The sequence below is a fragment of the Patagioenas fasciata genome, unplaced genomic scaffold, assembly GCF_037038585.1.
Source record: "Patagioenas fasciata isolate bPatFas1 unplaced genomic scaffold, bPatFas1.hap1 Unplaced_58, whole genome shotgun sequence".
In the NCBI taxonomy this organism is placed as follows: Eukaryota; Metazoa; Chordata; class Aves; order Columbiformes; family Columbidae; genus Patagioenas; species Patagioenas fasciata.
This window is the reverse complement of record NW_027288776.1, coordinates 168,395-176,670: the sequence shown is the minus strand read 5'-3', so window position 1 is coordinate 176,670 and position 8,276 is coordinate 168,395. Positions and strand designations below refer to the sequence as shown.

General features: G+C 61.6%; 1 long non-coding RNA gene across 1 annotated transcript in view; it reads left to right on the top strand.

Moving 5' to 3' along the window:
* The first annotated feature begins 2,373 nt into the window (after window positions 1–2,373).
* LOC139826887 (uncharacterized) overlaps window positions 2,374–8,276 on the top strand; it is a 52,525-nt gene continuing 46,622 nt past the window's right edge. Inside the window, exons 1-2 of the long non-coding RNA XR_011736994.1 lie at window positions 2,374–2,425; window positions 3,369–3,428. This is a non-coding gene — a long non-coding RNA (uncharacterized lncRNA). The remainder of the gene's footprint in view (window positions 2,426–3,368; window positions 3,429–8,276) is intronic.

Below are 8,276 nucleotides of genomic sequence, written 5' to 3'. Positions count from 1 at the left end.
CCATAGAGCTCCATAGGACCCCAGAGGGACCCATAGAGACCATAGAGGCCCATAGGGAGCCACAGAGCCCCATGGAACCCCATAGAGACCCATAGGGACCGTAGAGCCTGTAGAGACCCATAGGGACCCATAGAGCTCCGTAGGACCCCATAGGGACCCATAGAGACCATAGAGGCCCATAGGGAGCCACAGAGCCCCATGGAACCCCATAGAGACCCATAGGGACCGTAGAGCCTGTAGAGACCCATAGGGACCCATAGAGCTCCGTAGGACCCCATAGGGACCCATAGAGACCATAGAGGCCCATAGGGAGCCACAGAGCCCCATGGAACCCCATAGAGACCCATAGGGACCCATAGAGACCCAAAGGGACCCATAGAGAGGGAGGGTTTTAGGACCCTGGGGGTTCCATAGAGACCCATAGAGCATCAAGGAGCCCCATAGGGACCCATAGAGCCTGTAGAGACCCATAGAGACCCATAGGGACCCGTAGAGACCCATAGAGACCCATAGGGACCCATAGAGACCCAAGGAGCCCCATAGAGACCCATTAAGACCCATAGGGACCCATAGGGACCCATAGGGACCCATAGAGCCCCATAGAGGCCCATAGGAAACCACAGAGCCCCATGGAACCCCATAGGGACCTAGAGAGCTCCATAGGGACCCATAGGGACCCATAGAGCTCCATAGGGACCCATAGAGCCCCATAGGGACCCATAGAGAGGGAGGGTTTTAGGACCCCGGGGGTTCCTGCTGGGCTCAACTATGGCAAGAAAACCTTAACGAATAATTAACCGAATATTAATGAATGCAAAAGGCCAGGAACCAATGAGGAGTGAGCACTGAGCCCTGGGACAGCGGGGACAGGGACAGCGGGAATGCGACCCTGGGACCCATTGACCCCATTGACTCCCATTGACCCCATTGACCCCATTGACTGACCCCATTGACCCCCATTGATCCCCATTGACCGATTGACCCCCATTGACCCATTGACCCCATTGACCCCATTGACCCATTGATCCCCATTGCCCCCCATTGATCCCTATTGACCCATTGACCCCATTGACCCATTGATCCCCATTGACCCCATTGACCCATTGACCCCATTGACTCCCATTGACCCATTGATCCCCATTGACCCCATTGACCCCCATTGACCCCATTGACTCCCATTGACCCCACTGACCCCATTGACCCATTGATCCCCATTGACCCCCATTGAGTCATTGACTTCATTGACCCCCCATTGACCCCCATTGCCCCCCATTGATCACCATTGATCCCCATTGCCCCCCATTGCCCCCCATTGATCCCCATTGCCCCCATTGCCCCCATTGACCCATTGACCCCCATTGACCCCCATTGACCCCGTTGACCCATTGATCCCCATTGCCCCCCATTGACTCCCATTGCCCCCATTGACCGCATTGACTCCCATTGCCCCCATTGACCCCATTGCCCCCCATTGTCCCATTGCCCCCCACTGCCCCCATTGCCCCCCATTGCCCCCCATTGCCCCCCATTGCCCCCCATTGCCCCCATTGCCCCCCATTGCCCCCATTGTACCCACTGCCCCCATTGTCCCCCATTGTCCCCCATTGCCCCCCACTGACCCCATTGCCCCCCACTGACCCCATTGCCCCCCATTGACCCCATTGCCCCCCATTGCCCCCATTGTCCCATTTCAGGTAAAAGAGGACATAAACAAGAGAGAAAAAACAAAACACAACACATTTGGGTACTCCTGGGTCCTTTGGGGCACTCCTGGGTCCCTCCTGAACTCCTGGGTCCTTTGGGGCACTCCTGGGTCCCTCCTGAACTCCTGGGTCCTTTGGGGCACTCCTGGGTCCCTTGGGGTACTCCTGGGTCCCTCCTGAACTCCCCATAGACCCCCATAATTTCCCCCTTAGGGACCCAGGAGTGCCCCATAGTGACCCATAAGTGACTCATGGAGCCCCCTAAGTGTGTTCGGGTCCCTTCGGGTCCCTTCGGGTGAGTGCGGGCCCCACTCGGGTCCCTTCGGGTCCCTTCGGGTGTGTTCGGGTCCCACTCGGGTCCCTTCGGGTGCGTTCGGGTCCCTTCGGGTGCGTTCGGGTCCCTTTGGGTGCCTTCGGGTGCCTTCGGGTCCCCTCGGGTACGTTCGGGCCCCACTCGGGTCCCTTCGGGTGCGTTCGGGTCCCTTCGGGTGCGTTCGGGTCCCTTCGGGTGCGTTCGGGTCCCTTCGGGTCCCCTCGGGTCCCTTCGGCTCCCTTCGTGTATCTTCGGCTCCCTTCGTGTATCTTCGGCTCCTCTCGGAGCCGCCTCCGCGCACGCCACGCACAGTGGGCGTGGCCACGCACCCCCCCCGCTTCCCATTGGCCGCCGCCTGAGGAAGGGGGCGTGGCCTCGCTCGCAGCCACCGCCGCGGCGGGAAACGATCGTGAGGCGGGAAAAGGGGAAGAAAGGGGGCGGGGGGAGGAAGAGGAGGGGCCGGGGGGGGAGCGGAACACGGGTTTTGGGGTAAAAAGGGGGGGATTTGGGAGTTTGGCGCCTTTTGGGGCACTTTCGGGTGGGTTCGGGTCCCTTCGGGGAGACTTCGGGTCCCTTCGGGGAGACTTCGGGTCCCTTCGGGGAGACTTCGGGCCCCTTCGGGTGGGTTCGGGCCCCTTCGGGGAGACTTCGGGTCCCTTCGGGTGCGTTCGGGTCCCTTCGGGTGCGTTCGGCTCCACTCGGACCCCTTCGGGTGCGTTCGGGTCCCTTCGGGTGCGTTCGGCTCCCTTCGGGTGCGTTCGGCTCCCTTCGGGTGCGTTCGGGTCCCTTCGGGTGGGTTCGGGTCCCTTCGGGTGGGTTCGGGTCCCTTCGGGTTTGTTCGGCTCCACTCGGGCCCCTTCGGGTGGGTTCGGGTCCCTTCGGGTGCGTTCGGCTCCACTCGGACCCCTTCGGGAAGACTTCGGGTCCCTTCGGGTGCGTTCGGCCCCTTCGGGTGCGTTCGGGTGCGTTCGGCTCCACTCGGACCCCTTCGGGAAGACTTCGGGTCCCTTCGGGTGCGTTCGGCCCCGGCCGGGACTCGGGCGCCGCTCGGCTCCGCTCGGGCGCCGCTCGGCTCCGCTCGGGCGCCGTTCGGCTCCGCTCGGGCGCCGTTCGGTTCCGCTCGGGCCCATTCGGCTCCGCTCGGGCCCATTCGGCTGCGCTCGGCTCTTTCCGTCTCCGCTCGTTTTCCCGCGCTTTCCCTCAGAGCGCGAAGCGAAGCGCGGGGACCCCCGGGGCCGCTTTTTTCGCGCTTTTCCCGAGGTGACAACAGCGGGGGCTTTGGGGACACAGCTCGGGGAGCCTCAGCGGGAGGGTTTTGGGTTGAAAAAGCGCTATTTTGGGTCAATTTTGAGGTGGTTTGTGGCCCTCCCGGCGGGGCAAGATGGCGGCTGCGGACATCGAGGGGCTGCTGGGTGAGTAATGAGGGGGAATTAGGGGTGATTAGCGCGAATTAGGGGGTAATTAGGGGGCAGCGGGGATACGGGGGGGTGGGGGGGGTGTTAATTAGCGCTGCTGAGGGTGTTAATTGTTAATGAATGCAGAGGAGGAGCCGTTGCAGCAGCTGCACCCCGGGCTGGCCCCGCTGAGGGGGATTGGGGGGGTGGGAGCGGAGCTGGAGAGGGAGGTGAGACAGGTAAGGGGGCATTGGGGACAATGGGGACAGAGAGAGAGAGTGTGTGCGGATCAGCAGTGATCACCCCAAACCTGCCCCGCAGACACGGCACCCAAAATCCTGCACCCCAAAATACTCTTCCCAAACCTGCACCCCAGATCCTGACCCCAAGCCCTGCACCAAAACCCTGCCCCTCAATCCTGCATCCCCAAATCCTCCACCCCCGATCCTGTCTTCCCAAACCCTGCACCCCAGATCCTGCACCCCCAAATTCGGCCCTACCAAACTCTGCACCCCTAAACCCTACAACTGAAACCTTGCACCCCCTAATCCTGCCCTCCCTACCTTCCTGAACCCCGAAACCTGCACCCCAAACCCTGCATTCCCAAATCTTTCCGTCCTATATCCTCCACCCCTAAACCTGCCCCCAAACCCTGTACCCCAAAGAATTCCCTCCCAAACCCTGCACCTCCAAATCCTGCACCTCAAAGGCCTGGCAACCCAAGCCCTTCAACCCCATCCCTGCAACACCAAATCCTGTACCCCAAACCCAGCACCCCAGAATCCTGCACCCCAAATCCTGCCTACCAAACCTTTCACTGCAAACCCCTGCACCCCAAGATTGTGCTGCCCTAAACACTGAACCCCCAAATCCTGCAGCCCCGGATCCTTGCCTCCCAAGACTCTGCACCCCCAAATCCTGCACCCAAATCTCTCACCCCCACCACCCTGCACTCCCAACCCCTGCACCCCAAAACTCCACACCTCCAAATCCTGAACCCTGAAACCCCGCACCCCCAAATCCTGTGCCCCAGTCCTGTGCACCCCACACTCTGCAACCTTAAATTTCCCCCCAAGCCCCTGCACCCCAAACGCTGCACTCTTAGACCTGACTTCTAAACCCCAAGGGCCCATTGTGACATCCCAGAACCTCCTATTGTCCCCAGGGCCCATTGTGACATCCTGGGGACCCCCATTGTCCCCAGGGCCCATTGTGACATTCAGGGGACTCCTCTTTGTCCCCAGGGCCCATTGTGACATCCTGGGGACCGCCCCTTGTCACTGGGGCCCATTGTGACGTCCCAGGACCCCCCGTTGTCCCCAGGGTTCATTGTGACGTCTTAGGACCCCCCATTGTCCCCAGGGCCCATTGTGACATCCACTGCACCCCCCTGTCCCCAGGGCCCATTGTGACATTCAGGGGACCCCTCTTTGTCCCCAGGGCCCATTGTGACATCCTGGGGACCCCCCCTTGTCCCCAGGGCCCATTGTGACGTCCCAGGACCCCCCATTGTCCCCAGGACCCATTGTGACATTCAGGGGACCCCCTTTGTCACTGGGGCCCATTGTGAAATCCCAGGACCCCACATTGTCCCCAGGGCCCATTGTGACATCCTGGGGACCCCCCCTTTGTCCCCAGTGCCCATTGTGACATCCTGCGGACCCCCCTTTGTCCCCAGGGCCCATTTTGACATTCAGGGGACCCACCATTGTCCTCAGGGCCCATTGTGCGGTCCCAGGACCCCCCATTGTCCCCAGGGCCCATTGTGACATCCTCGGCACCCCCTTGTCCCCAGGGTCCATTGTGACACTATGGGGACCCCCCCTTGTGCCCAGGGCCCATTGTGACACTGTGGGTACCACCCTTGTCTGCAGGGCTCATTGTGACATCCCAGGACCCCCCATTGTCCCCAGGGCCCATTGTGACATTCAGGGGACCCCCCTTGTCCCCAGGGCCCATTCTGATACCGTGGGGACCCCCTTTGTCCCCAGGGCCCATTGTGACATCCTGGGGACCCCCCTTGTCCTCAGGGTCCATTGTGACAGCCCAGGACCCCCCATTGTCCCCAGAGCCCATTGTGACATCCTCGGCACCCCCTTGTCCCCAGGGCCCATTGTGACATCCTGGGGACCCCCCCTTCTTCCCAGGGCCCATTGTGACGTCCCAGGACCCCCCATTGTCCCCAGGGCCCATTCTGACATCCTGGGGATCCCTCCTTGTCCCCAGGGCCCATTGTGACGTCCCAGGACCCCCCATTGTCCCCAGGACCTATTGTGACATTCAGGGGACCCCCTTTGTCACTGGGGCCCATTGTGACACCATGGAGACCCCCGCTTGTCCTCAGGGTCCATTGTGACATCCTGGGCACCCCCCATTTTCCCCAGGACCCATTGTGACATCCTGGCCACCCCCTTGCTCCCAGGGCCCGTTGTGGCACCATGGGGACACCCCCTTTGTCCCCAGGGCCCATTGTGACATCCCAGGACCCCCCTTTGACCCCAGGGCCCATTGTGGCACCATGGCAACCCCTTTTGTCCCCAGGGCCCATTGTGACATTCTTGGACCCCACTTTGTCCCCAGGGCCTATTGTGACACCATGGGGACCCCTCCTTGTCACTGGGGACCCATTGTGACACCATGGGGACCCCCCCTTGTCCTCAGGACTCATTCTCACATCCTGGACACCCCCAATTGTCCCCAGGGCCCATTGTAACATCCACTGCACCCCCTTGTCCCCAGGGCCCATTGTGACATTCAGGGGACCCCTCTTTGTCCCCAGGGCCCATTGTGACATCCTGGGGACCCCCCCTTGTCACTGGGGCCCATTGTGACGTCCCAGGATCCCTCCTTGTCCCCAGGGCCCATTGTGACGTCTTAGGACTCCCCATTGTCCCCAGGGCCCATTGCAACATTCAGGGCACCCCCTTGTCCCCAGGGCCCATTGTGACATTCCGGGGACGCCTCTTTGTCCCCAGGGCACATTGTGACATCCTGGGGACCCCCCCTTGTCACTGGGGCCCATTGTGACGTCCCAGGATCCCCCATTGTCCCCAGGGTCCATTGTGACATTCAGGGGACTCCTCTTTGTCCCCAGGGCCCATTGTGACATTCCGGGGACGCCTCTTTGTCCCCAGGGCCCATTGTGACATCCTGGGGATCCCTCCTTGTCCCCAGGGCCCATTGTGACGTCCCAGGACCCCCCATTTTCCCCAGGACCCATTGTGACATTCAGAGGGCCCCTTTGTCACTGGGGCCCATTGTGACATCCCAGGACCCCACATTGTCCCCAGGACCCATTGTGACACTATGGGGTCCCCCCCTTGTTCCCAGGGCCCATTGTGACACCGTGGGTACCACCCTTGTCCGCAGGGCTCATTGAGACATCCCAGGACCCCCCTTTGTCCCCAGGGCCCATTGTGACATCCAGGGGACCCCCTTTGTCCCCAGGGCCCATTGTGACATCGAAGGACCCCCCTGGTCCCCAGGGCCCATTATGACATCCTGGGGATACCCCCTTATTACTGGGGCCCATTGTGACGTCCCAGGACCCCCCATTGTCCCCAGGGCCCATTGTGACATCCTGGGGATCCCTGTTTGGCCCCAGGGCCCATTGTGACATCCCAGGACCCCCCCTTGTCCCCAGGGCCCATTGCGACATTCAGGGGACGCCTCTTTGTACCCAGGGCACATTGTGACATCCTGGGGACCCCCCCTTGTCCCCAGGGCCCATTGTGACATCCTGGGGATCCCTCCTTGTCCCCAGGGCCCATTGTGACGTCCCAGGACCCCCCATTGTCTTCAGGACCCATTGTGACATTCAGGGCACCCCCTTTGTCACTGGGGCCCATTGTGACATCCCAGGACCCCACATTGTCCTCAGGGCCCATTGTGACATCCTGGGGACCCCACTTGTCCCCAGGACCCATTGTGACACTATGGGCACCCCGCCTTGTTCCCAGGGCCCATTGTGACACCGTGGGTGCCACCCTTGTCCCCAGAGCCCATTGTGACATCCAGGGGACCCCCTTTGTCCCCAGGGCCCATTGTGACATCGCAGGACCCCCCCTGGTCCCCAGGGCCCATTGTGACATCCTGGGGACCCCTTTTGTCCCCACGGCCCATTGTGGCACCATGGGGACCCCCTTTGTCACTGGGGCCCATTGTGACATCCCAGGACCCCACTTTGTCCCCAGGGCTTATTGTGACACCATGGGGACCTCCCTTGTCCCCAGGGCCCATTGTGACATCCCATGACCCCCCTTTGTCCCCAGTGCTATTGTGAAATCCTGGGGACCCCCTTTGTGCCCAGGGCCCATTGTGGCACCATGGGGAACCCCTTTGTCACTGGGGGCCATTGTGACATCCCAGGATTCCACTTTGTCCCCAGGGCTCGTTCTGACACCTTGGGGACTCCCATTGTCCCCAGGGCCCATTGTGACATCCTGGGGATCCCCCTTTGTCCCCAGGGCCCATTGTGACACCATGGGGACGCCCCCTTTGTCCCCAGTACCCATTGTGACATCCTGCTACCCCCCTTTGTCCCCAGGGCCCATTTTGACATTCAGGGGACCCACCATTGTCCCCAGGGCCCATTGTGACATCCTGGGCAACCCCAATGTCCCCAGGGCCCAATGTGACATCTGGGGGACCACCTTGTCCCCAGGACCCATCGTGGCACCGTGGGTGCCCTCCTTGTCACTTGGGCCCATTGTGACACCATGGGGACTCCCCCTTTGTCCCCAGTGCCCATTGTGACATCCTGCGGACCCCCCCTTTGTCCCCAGGGCCCATTTTGACATTCAGGACACCCACCATTGTCCCCAGGGCCCATTGTGACCTTCAAGGGACCCCCATTGTTCCTAGGGC